Source organism: Dendrobates tinctorius, unplaced genomic scaffold, assembly GCF_039654945.1.
Source record: "Dendrobates tinctorius isolate UK_male_01 unplaced genomic scaffold, ASM3965494v1 ptg000326l, whole genome shotgun sequence".
NCBI lineage: Eukaryota > Metazoa > Chordata > Amphibia > Anura > Dendrobatidae > Dendrobates > Dendrobates tinctorius.
In genome coordinates, this window is record NW_027361993.1 from 8,165,917 (window position 1) to 8,181,270 (window position 15,354).

General features: G+C 46.3%; 1 protein-coding gene across 5 annotated transcripts in view; it reads right to left on the bottom strand.

The window, feature by feature from the left end:
- The window catches only part of CAMTA1 (calmodulin binding transcription activator 1), a 2,204,257-nt gene that overhangs the window by 1,462,497 nt on the left and 726,406 nt on the right, over window positions 1–15,354 (bottom strand). The gene's annotated exons all lie outside the window — the stretch shown is intronic.

Here is a 15,354-nt window from a genome sequence, read left to right on the forward strand (position 1 = left end):
TTGTGGATTTTAGGAAAGATCAACATGAGATACTTCCAATCTACATCCATGACGAAGTGGTTCTTAGGGTCACAGAGACCAAATTCCTTGGTGTTATCATCTCTCATGATCTTAAATGGGGGAAAAACGTGGATGCTGTTATAAGAAAAGCACAACAGAGGATGTTCTTCCTGCGTCAGCTGAAAAGATATGGTTTGTCTAAGAATCTGCTGATCTTATTCTTTAATGCTGTCATCAGATCTGTGATTTGTTCCTCTCTGATAGTCTGGTATGGGGGAGCCACTGCGCATGACAAACTCCGCTTACAAAGGACTTTCAGAACAGCAGAGAGAATTATAGGCTCCCCCCTGCCTAAAATCCAGGATCTTTATGATAAGAGTATTCGATCCCACGCATTGAAAATTTCATCCGATCCCTCTCACCCGGGACACTCCTCATTCCAACTACTCCCTTCAGGACGTCGCTTCAGAGTCCCCAAATGCAGTACCAACCGCCATATGAACAGCTTCTATCCACTCTCTGTTCAACAATTAAATCGTCATGTGTAGACTATATACTGTATCTGTCTTGTTAGATGTTACTTGTTGTATCTGTTGTTATATATTATGTTGCCTCTTTGCCACAAAGAATTCCTTGTATATATGTAATATGTACTTGGCGATAATAATAAATTTTATTGAATTTGATTGAATTTGATTGAATTTGAAATAATGCTCCATATATAATGGGCCCCATTTCTACTGCTCTAGTGTATAATGGGCCCTGTAAATGCTGCTCCAGTGTCTGATGTCCACCTTTGGAATGCTCCAGTGTATGGTGGGCCCCATATATCATTCACCAGAGTATAGTGCTCCCCAAAAATTGCTGTCCCAACATTGAAAACAATTACATAAGTCTCCTTGCTAGGGAATCCCAGCACTACTCTGAACTCCTTGTCGTCCCCATCTTCCATCTCACTGCACTTGGCTGTTTAGGCCCTCCCACCGGCAAAGACACTTTTGCGTACTATGCGGTGCCCTGTGCCAGTGCCATCGCCCATGAGTATGCCCCCCCCACCTGCTCAAGGAACCTGCACTTTCATCTGCACCTTCCTCTTTGTCACCGTGTAAGGTGGTATAGTTTGTGGGAAGGGGAACCTGAATTTCCTCTGGGTCAGATTCTGGCAGTGTAGAGTGCGAGGGGAATGTAGTGGTCTGGGTCAATGTACCAGCAGCATCATCCAGCAGTGGCTGGGCCTCAGTGCACTTGTGGCATCCCCAAGAGTACGGTCGCCACTGTGGCATTACCTTCCTCCTAGGGAGTGTGATGTCATGCTTGGGAGCAACGAAGGATCTCTCTAGCAGTGAAACCAACACACAACACATTTCCCACTCCAGGCTAGCAGGGAGACCTCTGAACCTGACTGCTGAGGAGCTGCTCTCTGTGGTCGGGAGGAGGTAAGTTAGGGCACTCTGTGCAGGGAAGGGGAAGTGTGTGGACGTGAGAAGGGCAGCTGGAGGATGAGCAGAGCTAAGGCTCACTCCTAGCTGGAGCGCATGGTCCCGATTCTGGTCTCCGAGTTTGTAGGGACACTGACGTTCCTGCAGCAGAAACCGGGGGAAGTAGCAGCTATAAATGCTCTGGACCCAACTAAGGCTCGGAGGCCCCAGCATCGACGTGTGGGAGCCAGAAGGAAAAGGCTACAGCTGTCTGCCATACAAGTAAAGTCTTAGGAACATCTGTTAGACAGGAGGCGCTTCAGTGAACCACAGTCCTGTGAGTGCTTCCCCCACAAGCGCTAGAAAGGAGACGTTCAGGAAGGTACATGTTGGCAGAGTGTTGAAAGGGAGCTTTCCATTTTGGTCCCGGAGGTTGGCTGAGGTCCTGACCCAGAGGACACAGCACAGAGGCAGGCATCTGTGTAACCTGCAGACTGTGAGTAAAGCTTTGGAACTACACGCTCTGGTATCCTACAGTTATTCCAGCACCGCTACATCTGGGTACCAGCACCTACACCGCCTGTGACTTTCCCCCATCACTACATCTACACTTCCCTGGGACTCCAGCTTCACCTGTGGGGAGTTTCACCATCTTTGCTGCATAACACCATCAGTCCCAGAGGATCTGCATGCAGCGTCGGCCTAACATCTACGTTGCCGAACACCACAGGTGGCGTCAAACTATCTATATAAACTCTTTACCATTATACCACGCCATTTACATGGGCGCCCAGGGCCACCGTTCGGGTCACCGCTGCTGTGACACATCCCACTGACACCGGCCCGGTACCGAGTACCCCACAACCCTGGGAGGGCGACCCATATGCCGACTGCTGATCGGGCGGCGTTATTCCCACGAACCTCCAAACAGCGTCCATGAAGGCAAAGTTTTTGGTTTCCGGGGCAGTATGATTGCAAAGCTGAACCTTAAAGGAATGTCCAAAAGGGCACCACCAGGAGTGGAGCCTGTGGCTTAATTGGACTCCACTCGGGAAACCACAACCATGCCACCTAAAGAAAAGATGCACACTTTGAAAGCTGTGTCTATTCTGTGTGTGGTGTGGTATGTGTGTTTAGGTTGTGCTAGCGATTTCTCAGCTTTATTCCGTTAACAACTGAGACTCCGGCATGCCCCCGCAGTACGCATCAAGCTTACTAGAGGGATAAGCAAGGTTCTGGCATGTGAGATCAAGCAATAACAGGTCTAGCATTCCCGGACATGTCCAGGGCTGCATGCACGCTACACTGAAAGGACCAGCTTTTGTCGCTTACAGATGCAGATAACCTGCTGAACTCCATTAGTGATGGGGATCTGGGATTCAGATTATTCCCCGCGAATGAACGATGATTTCCCAGTAAGTTCAGGTCAACCGCAATTCCGGAGTTAGGCCTAACCGTCATTCCTGAAAAAATTACGTGTCCAAACCACAGGTGCTGTAGTTTGCTTAACAGCTCGGCAGCCGTTCTCAGGCCCAGTATGGATTCAACAACATTGTAGAAAGTTGATAAAGGGTACTGTTTCACCGGATAACACGTATATATGTAGCCTAGTTTACACATTAAAAAGATATGTCTATAGATCAGGAGACAGACTCAGATGTTCTCAGGCCCAGTATGGATTTGACCAGATTGTACAAAGTTGAGAAAGGGTACTTTATCACTGGATAGCAGGTATATATAGCATAGTTTAAACATGTAAAATCTACGTGTTCTCAGTATGGATTACACAGCAGTCTAAAAAGTGGAAAAAAGGAAATGCATTTGAGGCGTACACAACTATATACTTTTGGTGTTATTTTTAAATCTTCATATATATTTCTGTCTCAGTAATACAGTCCAGCCTCTCCACAATAGGAAATGAGATGCATACAATTACTGACATAAAGGCTAGTGATTGCAGAATTCTAGGAATTACTATTCACGGGAAAAACTTCCGTCACAATTCTCATAGGCGATGCTGACCCTCAATTAATTTGTGTGTTGAGACAGTGAAAACATTTTTTTGTGAATAAAGTCTTGCTGTATCGCACTTCCGTTGATTCCATCACTGTTACTCATCTCAATCAAATTTTTATCACCAATCAATCAATCAATCAAATTTATTATCGCCAAGTACATATTACATATATACAAGGAATTCTTTGTGGCAAAGAGGCAACATAATATATAACAACAGATACAACAAGTAACATCTATCAAGACAGATACAGTATATAGTCTACACATGACGATTTAATTGTTGAACAGATAGTGGATAGAAGCTGTTCATATGGCGGTTGGTGCTGCATTTGGGGACTCTGAAGCGTCGTCCTGAAGGGAGTAGTTGGAATGAGGAGTGTCCCAGGTGAGAGGGATCGGATGAAATTTTCAATGCGTGGGATCGAATACTCTTATCATAAAGATCCTGGATTTTAGGCAGGGGGGAACCTATAATTCTCTCTGCTGTTCTGAAAGTCCTTTGTAAGCGGAGTTTGTCATGCGCAGTGGCTCCCCCATACCAGACTATCAGAGAGGAACAAATCACAGAACTGATGACAGCATTAAAGAATAAGATCAGCAGATTCTTAGACAAACCATATCTTTTCAGCTGACGCAGGAAGAACATCCTCTGTTGTGCTTTTCTTATAACAGCATCCACGTTTTTCCCCCATTTAAGATCATGAGAGATGATAACACCAAGGAATTTGGTCTCTGTGACCCTAAGAACCACTTCGTCATGGATGTAGATTGGAAGTACCTCATGTTGATCTTTCCTAAAATCCACAACCATCTCAGCAGTTTTTTTAGTGTTGAGTACAAGATTATTGGCTTTACACCAGTCACATATTCTTTCTACCTCACTCCGATACAAGTCTTCAGCATTTCCCCTGATGAGACCAATCAGTGTCATATCATCGGCAAATTTCATCGGCTACCATTTTCTTATGAAGTAAATTCGGATCAATGGTATTGAACGCTGAGCTAAAGTCCATGAAAAGAATCCGGACATATGAGTGCAGTTCATCTGTATGATCCAAAATGTACTTCAGTGCCAGATTGACAGTGTCGTTTGCCGAACGATTCTCCTTATAGGCAAACTGAAGCGGGTCCCATAGCTTCTGCGTGAATCACAGGGAGCGATGTAAACATGGTGCTCACTGGCTATCATGATCTGTCACGTAACTTTGGAGTGCAAAAGACAGAAGCCACAGGCTGTAGGCAATTCTATTTGATTGGCATGAGAGGGCACATTTTAAAATGTGCGCCGGAATGTCACATGTTTGTGAGTAGAAAACTGTGAAAGCTGATGATAAACCACCACTGCATGTCATTGTGAGTCGACGTCCATAAGAAATGGAAGCCATTGATCATCTGGAGCTAGAGCCCGTCCAGCAAGACAGGGCATAGCTACATCTTAACCATCATCTTTCAGTTCAATCAATTTGTAGTGGCACTCCCAGTGAAGGATTTGACAGCCCAGTCTACACAGCGGAGGAGCAGGGAGAGGTAAACATTGCAAATGCTGGGGCCCTGCCCAAGCTAGGGGGGCACACTCGTGGGCGTCGGTACTGGCACTGGGCCCCTCATAGTACGGCGGTGTGTCTGACGGCGGGTGTGCACCACCACCGTCAGAGACACTTGATTGCACTATGAGGGACCCTGTGCCAGTGCCCGCGCCCAAGAGTCGGCCTACCCACCTGTCCAGGACAACGGCACTCGCACGGTTTTGTGTGCTAGGTGGTGACCCCGGCCATGGGGGGGGCAGCCCAGTTAGGGCGGTTTCCAAAGTGGCATATGCTGATGTGGGACATTCAGCTGCTGCAAAAGGCGAAATAGGTCAAGTTCACGGAATAGGAGGAGGACCAAAGCAAGCCATTTTTCTGGCAACCTATGTGTCATCAAGGGAAGGTGGGACAAAATCCTTGGAAACCCATGAATGGTTCATTTTAATGAAGGTTAGATCATCCACATTTTGGGTTGACAGACGGGTCCTTTTTTCTGTCAGGATTGATCCAGCAGCACTGAAGACTCTTTCCGATAGCACACTTGCAGCTGGGCAAGCGAGCTCCTGTAAGGCATTTTGTGCCAATTCCGGCCAGGTGTCCAGTTTAGCGGCCCAAAAGTCAAAGGGGAATGACCTGTGCGGGAGAACATCGATATGGGAGGAAAAGTAGTTTGTAACCATAGTTGACAACTGCTGTCTCCTGTCACTTTCCATCGATGCAGTATTACCAGTTGTGTGAGCGGTACTGGAAAAATCAGTCCACAACATTGTCATGAAACCCCTGTCCCCAACGCCACTTCTGCTGTGTGCACCACGAACACCTCTGCCAAGCTGCCCCCGATCCGTACGGCTCGTGTGAGAACCATCACCGCTGCTGTGTGCTGGGAATGCCTCAACCAACCGGTTTACCAGAGTTGTTTGTTTATTAGCCAATATTAGGTCAAGGTGCTCGTGTGGCATGATGTTTTGTAATTTGCCTTTAGAGCGTGGATCGAGGATGCTGGCCAACCAGTAGTCGTCATTGTTCATCAATTTGGCAATGCGGGGGTCCCTTTTTAGGATCTGCAAGGCATAATCTGACATGTGGGCCAATGTTCTCGGTGTCAATGATGCACTGCGAGTGCTGGTTGGAGGAGCACTTTCTGGCAAATCCACATCCCTCCAGTCACGCACAAACCCTGTACCAGACCATGCCACGCCAACATTTTCACTTGCCCCACGAGATGCATCCTCCTCCCCTAAGTAATCATCCCCATCATCATCCTCCTCCTCCTCTTCTTCCTCCACCTCGTCCAGGAGAGGTCCCTGAGCAGACAATGGCTGAATGTCATCAAGGATTCCCTCCTCCTCTTCCTCTTCGTCAACATTGGCTGCAGACGCCTGCTCCTTAAGGGGCGTCAAAGTTTGCATGAGCAGACGCATAAGTGGGATGCTCATGCTTAGGATGGCGTCATCTGCGCTTACCAGCCGTGTGCATTCCTCAAAACACTGAAGGACTTTACAGAGGTCTTTCAGCTTCGACCACTGCACACCTGTCAACTCCATGTCTGCTCTCAAAGTGCCTGGCCGTGTATCCTCCCACAAATGCATTATGGCCTGCCTCTGTTCGCACAGCCGCTTAACCATGTGCAGGGTGGAGTTCCACCTTGTTGCAATGTCGATAATGAGGCAGTGGTTGGGAAGGTGGAGCAATCGCTGCAGCTTCTGCATACGAATGGATTGTACAGGCGACCGGTGGATGAGCGCGCACAGTCTTCGCACCTTCTAGAGCAGGGCTGTTAACTCCGGATAATTGCTGAGGAAGCACTGCACCACCAGGTTCAAGGTGTGAGCCAAGCAAGGTATGTGGCTGAGTTTTGAAAGGGCTATTGCTGCCACAAAATTACGGCCGTTATCACTAACTACCTTGCCTGCCTCAAGATGTATACTGCCCAGCCATGACTCAGTTTGTCACTGAAAGTACTCGGCCAGCACCTCCGCGGTGTGTCTGTCGCCCAAACACATAATTTGCAACACAGCCTGCTGACCCTTTCCACTAGCTGCTCGATAGGGGGACACCTCGTGTGCAACAGTGGCAGCTGCAGATGGAGTGCTCGTACGACTGCGCTCTGTGGACGAGCTTTCGCTTCTGGAGGAGGAGGAGGAGGGTCGAACGCCTACAGCCAACTGTTTCCTATACCGTGGGCTAGGCAGCACTGTCCCACCACCGCTGTCCCCTGTGGACCCTGCATCCACCACATTAACCCAGTGCGCAGTGATGGACACGTAACGGCCCTGGCCATGCCGACTGGACCATGCATCTGTTGTGAGGTGCACCTTTCCACTCACTGACTGCTTGAGTGCATGGACATTGCGGTCTTTCACATGATGGTGGAGGGCAGGGATGGCTTTGCGAGAGAAGACGTGGCGACTGGGTAGGTCATAGCGTGGTACTGCATAGGCCATGAGTTTGTGGAAAGCTGCGCTTTCCACCAACCGATAGGGCATCATCTCTAACAAGATTAGTTTGGCAATGTGGGCATTCAAACCCAGTATACGCGGATGAGAGACTGAGTACTTTCTTGACCTACTCATAGTCTCTGGGAGGGTGAGCTGGACTTGAGAGCTGCATATGGTGGAACTAGCGGTGGACAGGGCGGACTGAGAGAGGGTTGATGATGGTGATGGAGTTGGTGTTCTTTCTGATGGCCTAGATTCAGTCTTTCGTTGATATAACAGTGGGATTCCCTGACTGCTTTGGCCTTGCAACGACACCTCAACATTTGCTGCTGTGCTAACCGGTGGGCTTACAGTGGGGGAAACAATGTAGCGTTGCTGACTACCTTCTTTGTGATCAGTTGCACATGTGGTACTTGAGGTTTGGTGTTGTGTCCACGCTTGCAAGTGCATGGTGGTTAAATGTCTAAGCATGCAACTGGTATTCAAATTTTTCAGATTTTTCCCTCGGCTAAAGGTCTTTGCGCACTTCTTACAGATAACCTTGGCCTGATCATGAGGATTTTGTTCAAAAAAGTGCCACACTGCACTCTTCCTACTTTGGAAGACATTTTGCGGCCTAGCACGCTGTGCTATTTTGACCGTCTGGACAAGCTGTCCAGCAACTCTTTTGATTTTTGGAACCTGTCTTTGGAGTGCTCTGGGCCTGCTAGTTAACAGTGTTGCGATGTCGATGTCTGTCCTCCTCATCTGAGCTATTGGAAGCAGCACCCTCTTCCCCCAATGGATGCCAATCTGGGTCAACAACTGGGTCATCCATCACCTCCTCTTCAATGTCATGTGCACCTTCCTCTGTGTCACCGTGTATGGTGGTATAGTATGCGGGAAGGGGCACCTGAGTCTCATCAGGGTCAGAATCTGGCTCATTACACTGCGAGGACAATGTAGTGCTCTGACTGAATGTACCAGCAGAATCATCTATCAGTGGCTGTGCATCAGTGCACTCCATGTCAGATTCATCTTGGCCTGGGTAATTCACCATTTCACTTGATAACCCAGGCATGGTATGTGAAAACAGCTCCATGGAGTAATCAGTTGTATGGCTTGCGTCATCCTTCAATCTTGGTTGGGGTGAAGGACACAAGGAAAGGTGTGGTTCATGAACATGAGCCTCCAATGACGACTCAGTGCTTTTATTTTTTACAACTTCAGAAGAGGAGGCGATAGAGCTGGAGGCTGAGTCAGCAATGTAAGCCAAAACTTTTTCCTGAAGCTCTGGCTTTAAAAGCGGTTTGCCAACTCCTAGAAAACTAAGCCTTCATGGCCTTGTGTAGCCAGACGATGATGCAGGCTCAACACCTCCTGCATTCGGTCCTATTTTGCTTTTGCCACTACCATCAGATCCACCACCAACACTATCATTACCAGCTGGCAACCCCCGCCCAATTCCACGGCCTCTTCCACCAGCCTTCCTCATTTTTGGTAAAAATGTACACAAAATCCCACAAACTATATAGTAATGTAAAACAAGGTACAAGGTGTATGTAGGACAGGGGAGATGTAGAATTTCTGAACACACTTGTGGACACTGTTGGATTGTGTGAGGCCCAGTGAATATCACACTGCTATGTCACAGGCTCAATGTCGCAGGTGTGTAAAATGTCACTATAGGACAGGGCAGATGTAGAATTTCTGAACACACTTGTGGACACTGTTGGATTTTGTGAGGCCCAGTGAATATCACACCGCTATGTCACAGGCTCAATGTCGCAGGTGTGAAAAATGTCACTATAGGACAGGGCAGATGTAGAATTTCTGAACACACTTGTGGACACTGTTGGATTGTGTGAGGCCCAGTGAATATCACACCGCTATGTCACAGGCTCAATGTCGCAGGTGTGAAAAATGTCACTATAGGACAGGGGAGATGTAGAATTTCTGAACACACTTGTGGACACTGTTGGATTGTGTGATGCCCAGTGAATATCACACCGCTATGTCACAGGCAGAAATTGGCTAGTGTATGACAAACTACAAGTTGTATATAGAATTGGGCAGACTAGAAATCTCCCTAGAGTGTAGATCTGTAAGAACGGAATATGTCCTCGACTTATTCTTACAGAGTTACACACAGATAGCTTCACTGTGGCTGTGATAACAGCCGTTACACGGTACTGAGAGAGGAGCGTGCATGTACACCGCTGTCCGGTGTCCGTAAAATTGTCAAGCTCCATGTTTTTTAAGTATACGGACTGACACACGCTGTCTCTCTATAGTTTTGAATATGATCAAACATCAAATCTACTTAACTGTTTGAAAAACAGACAAAACTAGAAGGTGGAGGTCTGTAAGAATGGAACATGTCCTCGACTTATTCTTACAGAGTCACACACAGATAGCCTCACTGTGGCCGTGATAACAGCCGTTACACGGTACTGTGTGAGGAGCGTACACCGCTGTATTGTGTGAACAAATGCACGCTCAGTACCTCACCAGGACAAAAAAAAAAATTTGGATTGCTTTTAAAAAAGCAGTTTGCAGAGCAGTGGGAAAACAGCAATGCAGCTATCAGGAAGCCTTATAAGGCAGCCTAACAACCAACTGTCATGTCGGATGCTATTCACACCACAGCGTCCGGCAGGCAGCGGTAGTTCCATCTCCGTCCACTATAGCCTCAGTGGCGCCGGCTTGATTTTACTCAGGTTATTGGAGGTTAATCTAGGTGGAAATCAGTTGGGATGTTTGGTCACGCCCACGGTCTTTAAATAGTCGTGCTGGCCTATGGGCGTCGCCGATTACACTGGTCAACAGCATTTTTGGTGCCAAAGATATTTCATCGAATTTAGGGTATTTTTGGGGTGCTGATTCTGAATATGTCATCAGTTTTGCCAGATTGGCTCAAGTTTTTGAGATTTTTGGTATCTTATTTATAGCACTTGTTGGTAAATGCGACGCATCATCTCATTAATTTCTTTGGATTAGTACTTGAACTGAGCAGTTCTCAATATAGTTTTGTGTTAATTAGTGTTCTAAAAGTTTGTTCATAGCTTGATTTTTGCACTAACTTTATGTTGTTGTCTGTTTTCCAGTGAAAAGCATGAACTCATCAAGAAGAAGTTGTCTTAACGATCCAGACTCATTCTGTTACATTTGTGGTGAATACACACTGCCAAAACATAGAAGAAACATAACAGACTTCGTAAAAAAAGTGTATTTTGCCTATTTTGGGGTTATGCTTGGGGACCAAGACAAGTTTTGGGCACCACACATAGTGTGCAAAGCATGTATCGAATTATTACGAAAATGGAGCAAAGGACAAAGAAAAAGCTTCAAATTTGGTGTTCCAATGGTGTGGAGAGAGCCAAAAAATCATCATGATGACTGTTATTTATGGTAAACACAGGTACAGGCACATCTTCACAATGAGGGACAGGCCTTCTTGCAGATTCCATGTTACTCCCATTTTCGTTTCTTATGCTTATTGAATCCTTGCACTTGCACTGCACAGAAATAACAGTCATCATGATGATTTTTTGGCTCTCTCCACACCATTGGAACACCAAATTTGAAGCTTTTTCTTTGTCCTTTGCTCCATTTTCGTAATAATTCGATACATGCTTTGCACACTATGTGTGGTGCCCAAAACTTGTCTTGGTCCCCAAGCATAACCCCAAAATAGGCAAAATACACTTTTTTTACGAAGTGTGTTATGTTTCTTCTATGTTTTGGCAGTGTATATTCACCACAAATGTAACAGAATGAGTCTGGATCGTTAAGACAACTTCTTCATGATGAGTTCATGCTTTTCACTGGAAAACAGACAACAACATAAAGTTAGTGCAAAAATCAAGCTATGAACAAACTTTTAGAACACTAATTAACACAAAACTATATTGAGAACTGCTCAGTTCAAGTACTAATCCAAAGAAATTAATGAGATGATGCGTCGCATTTACCAACAAGTGCTATAAATAAGATACCAAAAATCTCAAAAACTTGAGCCAATCTGGCAAAACTGATGACATATTCAGAATCAGCACCCCAAAAATACCCCAAATTCATTAAAATATTTTGGACACCAGAAAAAAATTTTTTTTTCGTTGACCTGTGTTATAGCTTGTGTTTTATGCCAAGTGGTTCCGGTCTGGAGAGGAGGTGTTGGAGAGAGAAATTCGTAGCTGGTGGCCGTATGATCCGTTGTTACCTTTTCGCCTTCCTATATTTGTGTTTTGTTTTGTCCTGTTCACATTACGGTATTGTCCTGTGTGTATGCGACGCGGTGTGGTTTAAGTTCTCCCTGTCTGTCATTACTGTGTGGGCTTTAGTGGTTTGACGACTCACTGGGTGGAGGGTGGAGGGTTCAGCTTAGGGCTGAGCAGGAGATAAGGAAAGGTTGGAGGCTCAGGCATTTGCACCATTAGCAAAAACCCTGGGTTGAGGGTCAGACAGGGTTTTCCCTAGTTGGAGGGACTCCGCATGGGCCCCGGGTATTTCAGCCTTCTTTGACCTAAGCCCCGCGTAACACCAACACAGCTGATCCTGCAAAATATAGCCTCCACTTGCACTGCACAGTAACTGGTGTGTTGTATAGGCAAAGTCGCTAGCAGCAGAAGCAGTTTTTGGTGTCTTCTTTCCTGCCTAACGCTCTCCCTACAGAATCAGCAGCAGCAGCAGCTCTCCCTATTCTGAGATCACCATGAGTAACATGGCGGTCGGCGTGCACGCCCTTTTTTACCCCCTGTGCCGCCCCCAAAGCAAGCCAATCACTTGCATGCCCTTCTCAAAGATGGTGGTGACCCCTGCCTATGTCATCACGTTGCCCACAGTGTCCGTGGATCCTGATTGGCTGAAAAAAGGCGGAAAACAAACTTTTGAAATGCGACTTTGGCGCTAAAGTCACTGAGCTCGTGGCCGACCTCACCCTAGGGTCGGGTTTCGTTTCATGAAACCCGACTTTACAAAAAGTCGGCGACTTTTGAAATTTTTCGACCCGTTTCGCTCAACTCTAACCATAAGACCTCGTTCAATACGCAAAAAAATGGCCTACGTGTCATTGATTTGAGTTTGGGGTTCACAATCTTCATTCCCATCCCTATCAGTATGTCTTTAGAGTGTGGTAGGAAACCAGAGAACCTGTAGTAAACCTACGCAAACAAGGGGAGAACATACAAACTCCTGGCAGATGTTGTCCTTGGTGGGAGTTGAACCCATGGCCCCAGCGCTGTAAGGCTGCAGTGCTAACCACTGAGCCAAAATACAGTGCAATGTTAATCTCTGACAACACATGGATGGCACACTGATGCCTTCCTTGTGATGTCCATAATTTTCATGGACCCACAACTTTGTATGGGTCATTTTCATCCATGACACTTGGAGCGCCCCCTAGGGCCATGGGTTTACTCGGTACCGGGCCAGTGTCTTAAAGGGATGTGTCATGGCAGCAGTGACCCGGTCCGTGACCCTGAGTATCCATGAAATAAGGTTTTATGAAAAATAAAAATTGATGAGGAATAAAGTCTATGTGTAGATAAGTTTGTGACGCCACCTGTGGTTTCTGGTCAGAGGTGACCAGCGCTGCAGAGCAGATCCTCTGGGACTGGCAGTGATTCAGCAGAGTTGGTATCGCTCTCCACAGGCAGAGCTTTGTCTCAGGGCAGTGGTGATAGCAAAAATGTTGTGTTGGGTGGTGGTAGATGTAGCAGTTGCGTAGGTGACGCAGGAAGAATTATAGGACACAGCTGGGTACAGTTCCAAAGGTTTACTCACAGTTCTTATGGGCCCAAGTGCTTGCTTGGCTCTGCATCCTCCAGGTGAGGGGCTCAGCAAACTCCCAGGTAGATTAGGATTCACCTTCCCAGGACTCTCTTCAGTGTATGCCTTTCCTGGCCGTTTCCCTATGCTGATTTCCTCCCTCTTGTCCAACACCTTCACAAGCAGAGTCCCAAGCCAGCAGACTTTGATCTTGTCGGGAATAACCTCTAGGTCCCTGGATTGTGGAATGGTTGTGGATTTGGCTGCAGCACTTTCAATGCTCATAGCCTCTGGTTGATCTAGTTAAGTCCGTTGTTCACTCCAGTAGTTATAGGACCAGTCCCTATACTGCGACCTGATCCCTCCACCCGACGTTAGCCGGCGTGGAATGAGCCCCACGGGCAGTATGGTCGCTGTACCATGCCTCTAGGACCGTGCCTCTAGGATCCCTTCCCTCTTCAGGGAGCTTCCTTCAGTCTGTTTCCTTCACTGCAGCTCCTCCTGACAGGGAGCTGCTTCACACACGTCTTTCCATTTCCTCCCCTCCTGACAGACTCCTCTGACTAAAAGTTTCTTCTTCCGCTCTCATCCTACTAGCTCCACCCACCTCCCAACACCCTTTACTGCCCAGTCAGGGTTGAGATCCTCCTCCCGTAGGGTACATCCAGATGCCCTGCTGATTTAGGGTGTATGTTGGGTGCAAGTGCTAAGGTACTGTCACACTAAGCGATATCTCTAGAAATATCGCCATAACTTGTGACGTTATAGCGATATTGCTAGCGACATCGCTGTGTCTGATACTTACCTATGACCCGCTCCCCGGCTAGTTATCGCTGATCGCGCGAGAACGTCCTGGACTGTTTCTCGTCGTCAGCTTCCTGCGGCGCTTCCTGTGGAGAGACGAGCGATGAGCGCGGAGCCAGGCGGGAGGACGCAGGATCGCCTAGTGTGACAGGTAAGTAGCGACCCCCGACCCCAGTGATGTCGCTGGTGAGATCTTCCTGTGTGGCAGCTCACTAGTGACCACTTAGCAATGTACCAGCGATCCTGACCGCATCATATCGCTGGTCGGGATCGCTGGTACATCGTTAAGTGTGACAGTACCTTTAGAGTCTTGTGAGGTGCTCCCTCCTTACCTGAGAATGGGGCACCACAACTCTTGGTGAGGTGCAGAACCTCTGTGGCAACTGAACCCTCAGGGGCGCCACACACTGGTAAAAAAATTAACGTCTATGAGATTTTTTTGCGAACATGCAGTTTGCAAATAAACACGAATATGTGAACAAACCCTATGGATTATAATGGGCGCATAATCTATACATGAAAACCACCAATATAATACGCACATGAAAAAACGTGTCTGACTGAGACCTCAGAAGGGAGTATATTCTATATTCTAAACTGTGAGCATACTGCATGCGTAATTATTCTGGAAACATAACATATAACCTCCTGACAGGTGAAATGTTGGAATAGGTTGTCAATTTTGGCATAAAATTGGGTCAACTAATTGTCTAGGTCATCATTGGTCCGGTTCCTAAATCTCCCAATATGTATGATGCACTGCAGCTGTAGAAAAACTATAATTAAAGAGATAATTAAATATAAATGTGAAAAAAATGTTGCTACAATTAAATTCAATATTGTGCATATTATTTATATGTTTATTGCTATTATTATTATTACTGTTATTCTTATTATTTTTAAATTATTATTATTTCTATTGCTATTATTGCTAATATTGTTATTAGTATTATTGTTATTATTATTATTATTATTATTATTATTATTATTATTATTATTATTATTATTATTTTCAGCAACACTAGAAGTAGAATTTGCAGACTAATAGAAACAGAAACATGAGACTGGGACATGAAAGCATAATGCCATTTCTGATTTTGTTTATACTTAGATACTTAAAGACTTCAAGGTCATTCTCTTCTAAATTTATTTCCCCTCCCCCCCTCCGAACCTCTGGTGGGAGTACTGTGATTTATTCTACCCCGACCAACCCGCAGTCTGATCTTTCTTTTTTAGAGTGTGCGCTTTATTGCCTAGCTTTAGATCGCTATAAAGTCTCTTGATTTCCTTGCCTCCCTCCCAAGGTAATTTTCGCATGATAAAATATACCCCTATGGTTTCGTCCTCTTATTAGTATGTGGAAATAAACCACACAGGGTATGTTTTCTGGCCTTATCTCTC